The 13,512-nt window shown below is 44.8% G+C and overlaps 1 protein-coding gene across 1 annotated transcript in view; it reads left to right on the top strand.

Annotated features, from left to right (window-relative positions):
* The first annotated feature begins 235 nt into the window (after positions 1-235).
* LOC139382686 (pleckstrin homology domain-containing family G member 3-like) overlaps positions 236-13,512 on the top strand; it is a 50,157-nt gene continuing 36,880 nt past the window's right edge. Inside the window, exon 1 of the mRNA XM_071126778.1 lies at positions 236-445. The gene's annotated coding sequence lies outside the window, so the exon portion shown is untranslated. The remainder of the gene's footprint in view (positions 446-13,512) is intronic.

Here is a 13,512-nt window from a genome sequence, read left to right as displayed (position 1 = left end):
TCACCAGTGCTGAGCTACATTGATGTGCCACATTTTCCCGGGATTGTCATACAATTGCGAACGCGGATGTGAAACCGTTACTTTATGGGGATGATCCATCAGGTGAAGCAGTGATTCAAGCCAAAGGGGATGGTTCTTGGCATCAAGCAGCAAGCGAGGCTTGTGCCAAGAAGGGGGAAGACCAAGAATTGAAAGCGGAGTTTAATTTCTCGTTTTTTGGAGCTCTTGTGTGCGGAAGACACCGAAATAAAACTGTTTTCCTTTTAGGGAAACGCGTTATCCACCCCAAAGCGTCCGGACTGTGTGATAAATCAACAACATAGCAGAGTGACAAAGTACAGGTTGAGTCAAAGGAGTTTATCGGGCTGCGGTTGGAAGAGGAACACTGATCAAGACAGCAGTGCAGCGGCATAGGTTCATGTCTCCTCTCCACACACCTGTAAAGGTAAGTTTATGCTCTCTATAATAATGCATTATTAGATGATAATGCCAAGTGATTTATTTAGTTTCACCACAGGATGACAACATCGCATGTTTAACACCGCTGGACAAACCTATGATAAAAATATGTTTATGTTTTTAGTTTTTCTGTTTGATGTACATGTTAGTAATAGCTATCCCCTCAATCTACGTACATTAGGCTTCATGTTTCATGTTATTAATGGCACGTGTTTGTCTGCCACAAAGTGAACGAGGATAGCCTTTGTATAGCAGATAAGACACAGACAGTACAGTATAGGGTGTTACTGATCATATACATGATTTACTGGTGTAATAATAACAAACTGTCTGAGCATGTCAAACAAAACTAATTCATGTGACTGAATACCGGGCAGCCTCATTGAGTCATTGGTAGCATATTCTAATTAGTGCGCAGAGACACAGTTTAATAAAAAATACTTTTTTTGGCACAGTAACATTTCTGTAGCTGTTCACCATAATCTACACCACAATTTCAAGTGTTTAAATGAGTCTTTCTTTGCCGGTTTTGATTGCCTGCACCCCGCCCTTTTGCCAAAACCGCACTTTAGCCTAGAGTACTGCAAGCAGGAAAATGTCCAAGATCTCACTCAGAGATGCTGAAACAATGTACTCATTGCGGACTTTTTGGTCTGGTTTCCTGGACAGAGATTAAGCCTATAGTCCTGGACTAAAAATAACTTTAAATGGAAATGATCCTTAAAGTCGCTCAGGAGGTGCCTTCTTGCTCGACCAACATGAAGTTATCCAGCAAATCAACTGGAATGTCATCTATCCAGAGTGAACAAATAAAACATCTCATGATCCCTTACGATTTTAATTAAAGCCATGAAGACTCTATTAAATGACAAGAGGGGCTATGTCATAATCTCTCACAATGCCATAATGGGGCAAAAATGGCAGCCATCTAATTGCAAATGAATGGCAGTAGAGGCTAGGTGATGCATTTCCTGCGTTTACTTATGCAGAAAAATAAAAGTAAGGCATGTGATGTATCAGAATTGGTGTAATAGAATTATAGTCAATCTAAAATATTGTCATATACAGTTGAAGTCGGAAGTTTACATACACTTAGGTTGGAGTCATTAAGATTTGTTTTTCAACCACTCTACAAATGTATTGTTAACAAACTATAGTTTTGGCAAGTCGGTTAGGACATCTACTTTGTGCATGACACAAGTCATTTTTCCAACTATTGTTTACAGACAGATTATTTCACTTATGATTCACTGTATCACAATTCCAGTGGGTCAGAAGTTTACATACACTAAGTTGACTGTGCCTTTAAAAAGCTTGAGAAACTCCAGAAAATGATGTCATGGCTTTAGAAGCTTCTAATAGGCAAATTGACATAATTTGAGTCAATTGGAGGTGTCCCTGTGGATGTATTTCAAGGCCTACCTTCAAACTCAGTGCCACTGCTTGTCATCATGGGAAAATCAAAAGAAATCAACCAAGACCTCAGAAAAAAATGGTAGACCTCCACAAGTCTGGTTCATCATTGGGAGCAATTTCCAAACGCCTGAAGGTACCACGTTCATCTGTACAAACAATAGCATGCAAGTATAAACACCATGGGACCACGCAGCCGTCATACTGCTCAGGAAGGAGACCTGTTCTGTCTCCTAGAGATGAACGTACTTTGGTGCGAAAAGTGCAAATCAATCCCAGAACAACAGCAAAGGACCTTGTGATGATGCTGTAGGAAACAGGTACAAAAGTATCTATATCCACAATAAAACACTTTCTATATCGACATAACCTGAAAGGCCGCTCAGCAAAGAAAAAGCCACTGCTCAAAAACTGCCATAAAAAAAGCCAAACTACGGTTTGCAACTGCACATGGGGACAAATATTGTACTTTTTGGAGAAATATCCTCTGGTCTGATGAAACAAAAATAGAACTGTTTGGCCATAATGACCATGGTTATGTTTGGAGGAAAAAGGGGGAGGCTTGCAAGCTGAAAAACACCATCCCAACCATGTAGCACGGTGGTGGCAGCATCATGTTGTGGGGGTGCTTTGCTGCAGGAGGGACTGGTGCACTTCACAAAAGTAGATGGCATCATGAGGCGGGAAATGATGTGGATATATTGAAGCAACATCTCAAGACATCAGTCAGGAAGTTGATGCTTGGTCGCAAATGGGTCTTTGAAATAGACAATGACCTGAAGCATACTTCCAAAGTTGTGGCAAAATGGCTTAAGGACCACACAGTCAAGGTATTGGAGTGGCCATCATAAAGCCTTGACCTCAATCCCATAGAACATTTGTGGGCAGAACTGAAAAAGTGTGTGAGGCCTACAAACCTGACTCAGTTACACCAGCTCTGTCAGGAGGAATGGGACAAAATTCACCCAACTTAGTGTGGGAAGCTTGTGGAAGGTTACCCAAAAAGTTTGACCCAAGTTAAACAATTTAAAAGCAATGCTACCAAATACTAATTGAGTGTATGTAAACTTCTGACCCACTAGGAATGTGATGAAAGAAATAAAAGCTGAAAGAAATCCTTCTCCCTACTATTATTCTGACATTTCACATTTTTAAAATAAAGCGGTGATCCTAACTGACCTAAGACAGAGAATTTTTACTAGGATTAAACGTCAGGAATTAGTGAAAAACTGAGTTTAAATGTATTTGGCTAAGGTGTATGTAAACTTCTCACTTCAACTGTAATTATAAATACAATTTATACCGTTTAATTATTATTTTTTTTTAACACATTTACAGTATAAATAGCCTCTACAATATATTTATAGTATGGCATTGTGGGTACTTGTTTCTGATTGAATGCAATGGCTATAGTTAATTCCTATTGTACATGAACTATGTTTCAGCTGCTTTTAAAAACATTATTGGCATTGTTGTATTCGATTTTCATAATAGTGAGCTAGGACTGATAGTTTGGTTAGCTAAACAAGCAAGTCTGTTTGTTTGGTTACCAAGGCAACTACTGTAGCTATCTAGTAAACTCGCCATCTCCTTCAGTGGATGTTGAACACATTTCTACCAGCAAATAAACACATTTCTAGCGTTGACATGTGTTCAATTATGGCAGTGGTATAAAAGGGATAATCAACTTGGCGCTCTATCTGTTCTCTGGAAAATAATGCAACTCCTTGGAAGATTAGTTCCAAATCCGCTAGCAAGTGGTTGAACACACCTTCCATGTAGTTCATTATTTTGCATAGAGTGCATAGTTGATTATCCCTTACGTAAACAGACCATAAATGTCTCAGATTTTGTTTTCTCAGAAAGTTGTGAGTCCTATTATATGATACAATATCATTACTTGTTACATTTACAACTTCTCTAAGTCCTATCGTAAATGAATTCGAACCAGTGTATGGCTGTAAAGATTGACTGGGTTGTTTGAATAGAGTGTTGGCGTATTGGCAGTTCATTTGAAAAAATGTATGGAATCATTCCTCTAAAACAGACAGGCTAGCTAGATAACACACACACAGTGCAGACATTTTTTCACTTTCATTGTTTTACACAATATCTTATCACAGCACTGGCAAACCAACTCCCTGACCAAGATGGCTGACCTTTGGACCATGATAAGAAGGTTCATTCCCATTCTAGTATTCTAATGCCTAATTCTGTGTTTGAACACCCCTTATTAGTCATGGGAGAGATCCCTATCATGGCAGAGAGTGAACTCTGAATAAGTGTAGTAATACTTTAATCTGAAACGACCACAGTCATATTTATAGTCAACCAGGATGAATTCATCTCAGCCAGGTTTTAAGCGGGGGATCAACTGGTTGGAGCTATTTTCAGGGGAACATCCCTCCTTCAATGTCACTCACTGCCAATATAAACGGGCAAGATTTCCCCTGCAAACATGTTGTGTGTGTATATGCACCTATTCAATAGCAAACACAGATTATTCACTGGCACTGGACTGAACTGAATTAGAATTCCTTGTCTTCTTTGACAAGCCTTCTGAAGATCTTTGTTGGAGGATTTCCAAACGTGCAATTCCTAATTATCCTTTGTGAATCCCTCCAACACAAATGTTTTTCACAACTGTGTTTTTTCTGTCTCTTACTTACAATGCATTCGGAAAGTTTTCAGACCCCTTGACCTTTTGCACATTTTGTTACATTACAGCCTTATTCTAAAATTGATTAAATTGTTTGTTTTTTTACTGATCAATCTACACACAATACCCCATAATGAAAAAGCAAAAACATGTTTTTAGATGTTTTTGAAAATGTATTTAAAAAAAATATATATATATAAATATATCACATTAACATAAATATTCAAACCCTTTACCCAGCACTTTGTTAAAGCACCTTTGGCAGCGAATACAGCCTCAAGTTTTCTTAGGTATGATGCTACAAGCTTGGCACACCTGTATTTGGGGAGTGTCTCCCTCAATCCTGACTAGTCTACCAGTTCCTGATGTTAAAAGCCATCCCCACAGCATGATGCTGCCAGCACCATGCTACACCATAGGCATGGTGCCAGGTTTCCTCCAGACGTGACACTTAACTGAGCAGAGAATCTTGTTATTCATGGTCTGGGAGTCTTTTAGATGCCTTTTTTGGCAAACTCCAAGCAGGCTGTCGTGCCTTTTACTGATGCGTGGCTTCTGTCTGGCCACTCTACCATAAAGGCCTGATTGGTGCAGTGCTGCAGAGATGGTTGTCCTTCTGGAAGGTTCTCCCATCTCCACAGAGGAACTCTGGAGTTCTGTTAGAGTGACCATCGGGTTCTTGGTCAACTCCCTGACCAAGGCCCTTCCCCCCCGATTGCTCAGTTTGGCCTGGCTGCCAGCTCAAGGAAGAGTCTTGGTGGTTCCAAACTCAGTCCAATAAGAATGATGGAGGCCACTGTGTCCTTGGGGACCATCAATGCTGCATACATTTTTGGTACCCATCCCCAGATCTGTGATTCAACACAATCCTGTCTTGGAGCTCTACGGACAATTCCTTTTGACCTCATGGCTTGGTTTGTGCTCTGACATTCACTGTCAACTGTGGGACCTTATAGAGACAGGTGTGTGCCTTTCCAAATCATGTCCAATCAATTGAATTTACCACAGGTGGACTCCAAGTTGTAGAAACATCTCTAGGATGATCAATAGAAACAGGATGCACCTCAGCTCAATTTAATAGCAAAGGTTTTGAATACTTTTGTAAAAAGGTATTTCTCTTTTCTGTTTTTAATACATTTGCAAATATTTCAAAAATACTGTTTTCACTTTGTCATTATGGGGTATTGTTTGTAGATTGATGAGGACATTTTTTAAAAATTTAAACCATTTTAGAATAAGGCTGTAACGTAACAAGATGTGGATAAAGGAAAGGGGTCTGAATACTTTCCTATTGAACTGTATTTTGAACATGGCCGTGTAGCGTGACCTTATACATAACCTTAGAGCTGGACTGAAGCTGGAGTCTTGGGGGAGAAAGGGTATTGTTTGGCTTTTTGGACCATATCAAATGGAAGAATGGGAAATAGGAATTGGCCATGGAATCTGAACGGAGCAACAGGATGCGACCCAAACCCTCCCTCTCCCTCTCTGAGTGTTCAGGCCGCTGCAGTCTGGAGCTTAAATGCCAATAAGTCCTGTTTGCTTTGAAAGCTGGCATTCCGTTCCTTCCTCAGCCCAGTTCCATCCTTTTTGTAATAGAAACAGACCCCTCTCTTTCAGCAACTTGTCCTCTCTTCGTTCCCCCTAACCCCCTAACTTCAGGAGTGTGAACCCCCTTCCTCCAAATGCTCAGAGGGAATAGGCTTAATCCCCATTTCCTCCTGAAGGAATTTGGACTGATGAGCTTCCCAGCTCTGTGCAAATGGGTCCCCCAGCAGAAGTAAAGAGAGAGCCAGCCAATACCAGCAGGGCACATTTGAATATACAGCACAGCCAGAAACCTGCACACAACAATGCAGTCTTGGCTTTGGTCTCTAGATTTTTATTAGATCAGTGATGTATGGAGACAGAAGTACAGTATGTGTATGTGTCTCATTGGTCTATGTGGGTTTACCTGCCTATGATGAAAGTATGTTCTTTGAATTGCAAGATATGGTGATCTGTATTTTGTGACTGTCTGACACTCCTTTGTTTTGTCCATTGGAGCTGACACACTCGGCTCTGATTTGTCGGTCACTTTTTAGGACTCTCTAAATCCAAATGCAGAATAATAGTAGAGTATTTGTTTGGGACAGAGAAATAACTAACATATTCCTCAATGCTGTTCAGAATGAGCTCTAGCGGCGACAGTGAGAGAACGGGATACTCAGAATGAGCTCTAGCGGCGACAGTGAGAGAACGAGATACCACAAAATGACAGACCTCACAGTTTACTCAGTGGCCAGGAAGCTTTTTAAAGGGCTGTCTGGTTCGAAGATGTGCTAAGAAAAAGAGACAGAGAGAGAGGGGAGGGGGGAGAGAGAGAGTGATGTGTTCACTCTGATTTGATAAGCCATTTAGTTTTTTCTTAGAGGCAGCTGTGTGTGGTTATGTGATTTTATTCCCATGTACAGGTGTGTATATTGTGGGTGTGTGTGGCTGTGAATGTGTTCCTCTGTCTGTCAGGTGACTCAGGACCAGACTGTCTCTTGGGAGTGTTTTCCATGAGTCATCAATCCCTCCTCTCCCTCTCATGCACACACATACATGTGTCTCCTCCCATGGGTCCAAGGCCCCCACTATTTCCTTGCAACGCCTTCATTGTAAATAACCCGTCTCCCCATCCACAGTACTCCAACTTTCAGCCCCATCTCCCTCCCAATACCTCTTCATCTCCCTCCCAATACCTCTTCATCTCCCTCCCAATACCTCTTCATCTCCCTCCCAATACCTCTTCATCTCACTCCCAATACCTCTTCATCTCCCTCCCAATACCTCTTCATCTCCCTCCCAATACCTCTTCATCTCCCTCCCAATACCTTTTCATCTCCCTCCCAATACCTCTTCATCTCACTCCAAATACCTCTTCATCTCCCACCCAATACCTCTTCATCTCCCACCCAATGGCTCTTCATCTCTCAACCAATGCCTCTTCATCTCACTCCAAATACCTCTTCATCTCCCACCCAATGGCTCTTCATCTCTCAACCAATGCCTCTTCATCTCCCTCCCAAATACCTCTTCATCTCCCTCCCAATACCTCTTCATCTCACTCCAAATACCTCTTCATCTCTCAACCAATGCCTCTTCATCTCCCTCCCAATACCTCTTCCTCTCCCTCCCAATACCTCTTCATCTCTCAACCAATACCTCTTCATCTCCCTCCCAATCCCTCTTCATCTCCCTCCCAATACCTCTTCATCTCCCTCCCAATACCTCTTCATCTCCCACCCAATACCTCTTCATCTCCCTCCCAATACCTCTTCATCTCCCCCACAATACCTCTTCATCTCCCCCACAATACCTCTTCATCTCCCTCCCAATCCCTCTTCTTCTCCCACCCAATACCTCTTCATCTCCCCCACAATACCTCTACATCTCCCTCCCAATACCTCTTCATCTCCCACCCAATACCTCTTCATCTCCCTCCCAATCCCTCTTCATCTCCCCCACAATACCTCTTCATCTCCCCCACAATACCTCTTCATCTCCCACCCAATACCTCTTCATCTCCCACCCAATACCTCTTCATCTCCCTCCCAATACCTCTTCATCTCCCTCCCAATACCTCTTCATCTCCCACCCAATACCTCTTCATCTCCCTCCCAATACCTCTTCATCTCCCCCACAATACCTCTTCATCTCCCACCCAATACCTCTTCATCTCCCACCCAATACCTCTTCATCTCCCCCACAATACATCTTCATCTCCTACCCAATACCTCTTCATCTCCCACCCCATCCATCTTCATCTCGCCCACAATACCTCTTCATCTCCCTCCCAATCCCTCTTCATCTCCCACCCAATACCTCTTCATCTCCCCAACAATACCTCTACATCTCCCTCCCAATACCTCTTCATCTCCCACCCAATGGCTCTTCATCTCCCACCCAATGGCTCTTCATCTCCCACCCAATACCTCTTCATCTCCCCCACAATACCTCTTCATCTCCCCCACAATACCTCTTAATCTCCCCCACAATACCTCTTCATCTCCCACCCAATACCTCTTCATCTCCCACCCAATACCTCTTCATCTCCCACCCAATACCTCTTCATCTCCCACCCAATGGCTCTTCATCTCCCACCCAATGGCTCTTCATCTCCCACCCAATGGCTCTTCATCTCCCACCCAATGGCTCTTCATCTCTCAACCAATACCTCTTCATCTCCCTCCCAATCCCTCTTCATCTCCCCCACAATACCTCTTCATCTCCCCCACAATACCTCTTCATCTCCCACCCAATACCTCTTCATCTCCCACCCAATACCTCTTCATCTCCCTCCCAATACCTCTTCATCTCCCTCCCAATACCTCTTCATCTCCCACCCAATACCTCTTCATCTCCCTCCCAATACCTCTTCATTTCCCACCCAATATCTCTTCATCTCCCACCCAATACATCTTCATCTCCCCCACAATACCTCTTCATCTCCCCCACAATACATCTTCATCTCCTACCCAATACCTCTTCATCTCCCACCCCATCCATCTTCATCTCCCCCACAATACCTCTTCATCTCCCTCCCAATCCCTCTTCTTCTCCCACCCAATACCTCTTCATCTCCCCCACAATACCTCTACATCTCCCTCCCAATACCTCTTCATCTCCCACCCAATACCTCTTCATCTCCCTCCCAATCCCTCTTCATCTCTCCCACAATACCTCTTCATCTCCCCCACAATACCTCTTCATCTCCCACCCAATACCTCTTCATCTCCCACCCAATACCTCTTCATCTCCCTCCCAATACCTCTTCATCTCCCTCCCAATACCTCTTCATCTCCCACCCAATACCTCTACATCTCCCTCCCAATACCTCTTCATCTCCCACCCAATGGCTCTTCATCTCCCACCCAATGGCTCTTCATCTCTCAACCAATACCTCTTCATCTCCCTCCCAATCCCTCTTCATCTCCCACCCAATACCTCTTCATCTCCCACCCAATACCTCTTCATCTCCCACCCAATGGCTCTTCATCTCCCACCCAATGGCTCTTCATCTCCCACCCAATACCTCTTCATCTCCCACCCAATGGCTCTTCATCTCCCACCCAATGGCTCTTCATCTCCCACCCAATGGCTCTTCATCTCCCACCCAATGGCTCTTCATCTCTCAACCAATACGTCTTCATCTCCCTCCCAATCCCTCTTCATCTCCCCCACAATACCTCTTCATCTCCCCCACAATACCTCTTCATCTCCCACCCAATACCTCTTCATCTCCCACCCAATACCTCTTCATCTCCCTCCCAATACCTCTTCATCTCCCTCCCAATACCTCTTCATCTCCCACCCAATACCTCTTCATCTCCCTCCCAATACCTCTTCATTTCCCACCCAATATCTCTTCATCTCCCACCCAATACATCTTCATCTCCCCCACAATACCTCTTCATCTCCCCCACAATACATCTTCATCTCCTACCCAATACCTCTTCATCTCCCACCCCATCCATCTTCATTTCCCCCACAATACCTCTTCATCTCCCTCCCAATCCCTCTTCTTCTCCCACCCAATACCTTTTCATCTCCCCCACAATACCTCTACATCTCCCTCCCAATACCTCTTCATCTCCCACCCAATACCTCTTCATCTCCCTCCCAATCCCTCTTCATCTCCCCCACAATACCTCTTCATCTCCCCCACAATACCTCTTCATCTCCCACCCAATACCTCTTCATCTCCCACCCAATACCTCTTCATCTCCCTCCCAATACCTCTTCATCTCCCTCCCAATACCTCTTCATCTCCCACCCAATACCTCTACATCTCCCTACCAATACCTCTTCATCTCCCACCCAATGGCTCTTCATCTCCCACCCAATGGCTCTTCATCTCTCAACCAATACCTCTTCATCTCCCTCCCAATCCCTCTTCATCTCCCACCCAATACCTCTTCATCTCCCACCCAATACCTCTTCATCTCCCACCCAATGGCTCTTCATCTCCCACCCAATGGCTCTTCATCTCCCACCCAATGGCTCTTCATCTCCCACCCAATGGCTCTTCATCCCCCTCCCAATCCCTCTTCATCTCCCCCACAATACCTCTTCATCTCCCCCACAATACCTCTTCATCTCCCACCCAATACCTCTTCATCTCCCACCCAATACCTCTTCATCTCCCACCCAATACCTCTTCATTTCCCACCCAATACCTCTACATCTCCCTCCCAATACCTCTTCATCTCCCACCCAATGGCTCTTCATCTCCCACCCAATGGCTCTTCATCTCTCAACCAATACCTCTTCATCTCCCTCCCAATCCCTCTTCATCTCCCACCCAATGGCTCTTCATCTCCCACCCAATGGCTCTTCATCTCTCAACCAATACCTCTTCATCTCCCTCCCAATCCCTCTTCATCTCCCCCACAATACCTCTTCATCTCCCCCACAATACCTCTTCATCTCCCATCCAATACCTCTTCATCTCCCACCCCATCCATCTTCATCTCCCCCACAATACCTCTTCATCTCCCTCCCAATCCCTCTTCTTCTCCCACCCAATACCTCTTCATCTCCCCCACAATACCTCTACATCTCCCTCCCAATACCTCTTCATCTCCCACCCAATGGCTCTTCATCTCCCACCCAATGGCTCTTCATCTCCCACCCAATACCTCTTCATCTCCCCCACAATACCTCTTCATCTCCCCCACAATACCTCTTAATCTCCCCCACAATACCTCTTCATCTCCCACCCAACACCTCTTCATCTTCCACCCAATACCTCTTCATCTCCCACCCAATACCTCTTCATCTCCCACCCAATACCTCTTCATCTCCCACCCAATGGCTCTTCATCTCCCACCCAATGGCTCTTCATCTCCCACCCAATACCTCTTCATCTCCCACCCAATGGCTCTTCATCTCCCACCCAATGGCTCTTCATCTCCCACCCAATGGCTCTTCATCTCCCTCCCAATCCTCTTCATCTCCCCCACAATACCTCTTCATCTCCCCCACAATACCTCTTCATCTCCCACCCAATACCTCTTCATCTCCCACCCAATACCTCTTCATTTCCCACCCAATACCTCTACATCTCCCTCCCAATACCTCTTCATCTCCCACCCAATGGCTCTTCATCTCCCACCCAATGGCTCTTCATCTCTCAACCAATACCTCTTCATCTCCCTCCCAATCCCTCTTCATCTCCCACCCAATGGCTCTTCATCTCCCACCCAATGGCTCTTCATCTCTCAACCAATACCTCTTCATCTCCCTCCCAATCCCTCTTCATCTCCCCCACAATACCTCTTCATCTCCCCCACAATACCTCTTCATCTCCCACCCAATACCTCTTCATCTCCCATCCAATACCTCTTCATCTCCCCCACAATAACTCTTCATCTCCCCCACAATACCTCTTCATCTCCCACCCAATACCTCTTCATCTCCCACCCAATACCTCTTCATCTCCCACCCAATACCTCTTCATCTCCCACCCAATACCTCTTCATCTCCCACCCAATGGCTCTTCATCTCCCACCCAATGGCTCTTCATCTCCCACCCAATGGCTCTTCATCTCTCAACCAATACCTCTTCATCTCCCTCCCAATCCCTCTTCATCTCCCACCCAATGGCTCTTCATCTCCCACCCAATGGCTCTTCATCTCTCAACCAATACCTCTTCATCTCCCTCCCAATCCCTCTTCATCTCCCCCACAATACCTCTTCATCTCCCCCACAATACCGCTTCATCTCCCACCCAATACCTCTTCATCTCCCATCCAATACCTCTTCATCTCCCCCACAATACCTCTTCATCTCCCACCCAATACCTCTTCATCTCCCACCCAATACCTCTTCATCTCCCACCCAATACCTCTTCATCTCCCTCCCAATACCATCTCTCCCTCCCTATACCTTTTTATCTCCCTCCCAATACCTCTTCATCTCCCTCCCAATACCTCTTCATCTCCCTCCCAATACCTCTTCATCTCCCTCCCAATACCATCTCTCCCTCCCTGACTCCATGCACAATGTATGACACCTCTCTACCTTTCCTGGCACCTCTGTGCCCACTAACCCCCCACCCTTCTGTCTATGGTAAAGTGCTAAAACAGAATACTGTGTTGTCACCTCCTACAGTACAATACAGTGACAGACAAGACAGACAAGACAGACAAGACAGACATACAAGACAGACAGCCAGACAGACAGACAGACAGACAGACAGACAGACAGAGACAATACATCTCAGCATCTATAATTAGTCCCGTGCATGCACGAAGAGAAATGGAATTTCCCTCCTGGCGTGTTGTTTGACTGCCTCTTGGATCCTAGTGCCTTCCCCATTGCCTTTCTTTATGGCCCCATTCTTTACTCCAGCCGATGACACATTTATAGAGGTCCAGAAACTTTGGATGTTACAGCTTTCCCGGGCCAATTTGATGGATTTACTTCCTCCCTTATGGAAGCTCTTTAGGGGATTGATGGCCTTTGTGTGCAATCATGACACATCCCAGAAAGGAACAGAACACAGGATCATTTTGGTCTCTCGTCTCTGATTGCTGACGTCACAAGGTCGATGTCAACTGCCCCACCCATGCCAGGTAGTGTCACAGTTACACCTACTTTTCCCTGGTGACATCGCCACATTGTTTACTCGGTAATTGCTCACATGTAGCATATTACTGAAGAACACAGCTGCTATTTTGTTGGTGTGGCTGCTTGACGTAGTTAACCAGAAGTGCAACTTCTCAGTTTTGGACAGAGGAGCCTCTGAGAGTTGTAAAGCGGGCCTACATAGGCCAACAGATGTTGATTCAACCCAGCTCAAAATAGAAAGCCTGTCCATCACACCCAATTTCAAATCTTCTCAAATCACATTTAGTGTTCGTCATTGGCCATAGCAGCACGACTGTGTCCATCTGCTTCAAATAACTTCAGGTGACCAGTCCAGATCATAAATAAATTGTCTGCTATGAAA

The sequence above is a fragment of the Oncorhynchus clarkii genome, chromosome 24, assembly GCF_045791955.1.
Source record: "Oncorhynchus clarkii lewisi isolate Uvic-CL-2024 chromosome 24, UVic_Ocla_1.0, whole genome shotgun sequence".
Lineage (NCBI taxonomy): Eukaryota > Metazoa > Chordata > Actinopteri > Salmoniformes > Salmonidae > Oncorhynchus > Oncorhynchus clarkii.
The sequence above is the reverse complement of the archived record's forward strand: the minus strand, read 5'-3'. Positions and strand labels throughout refer to the sequence as shown.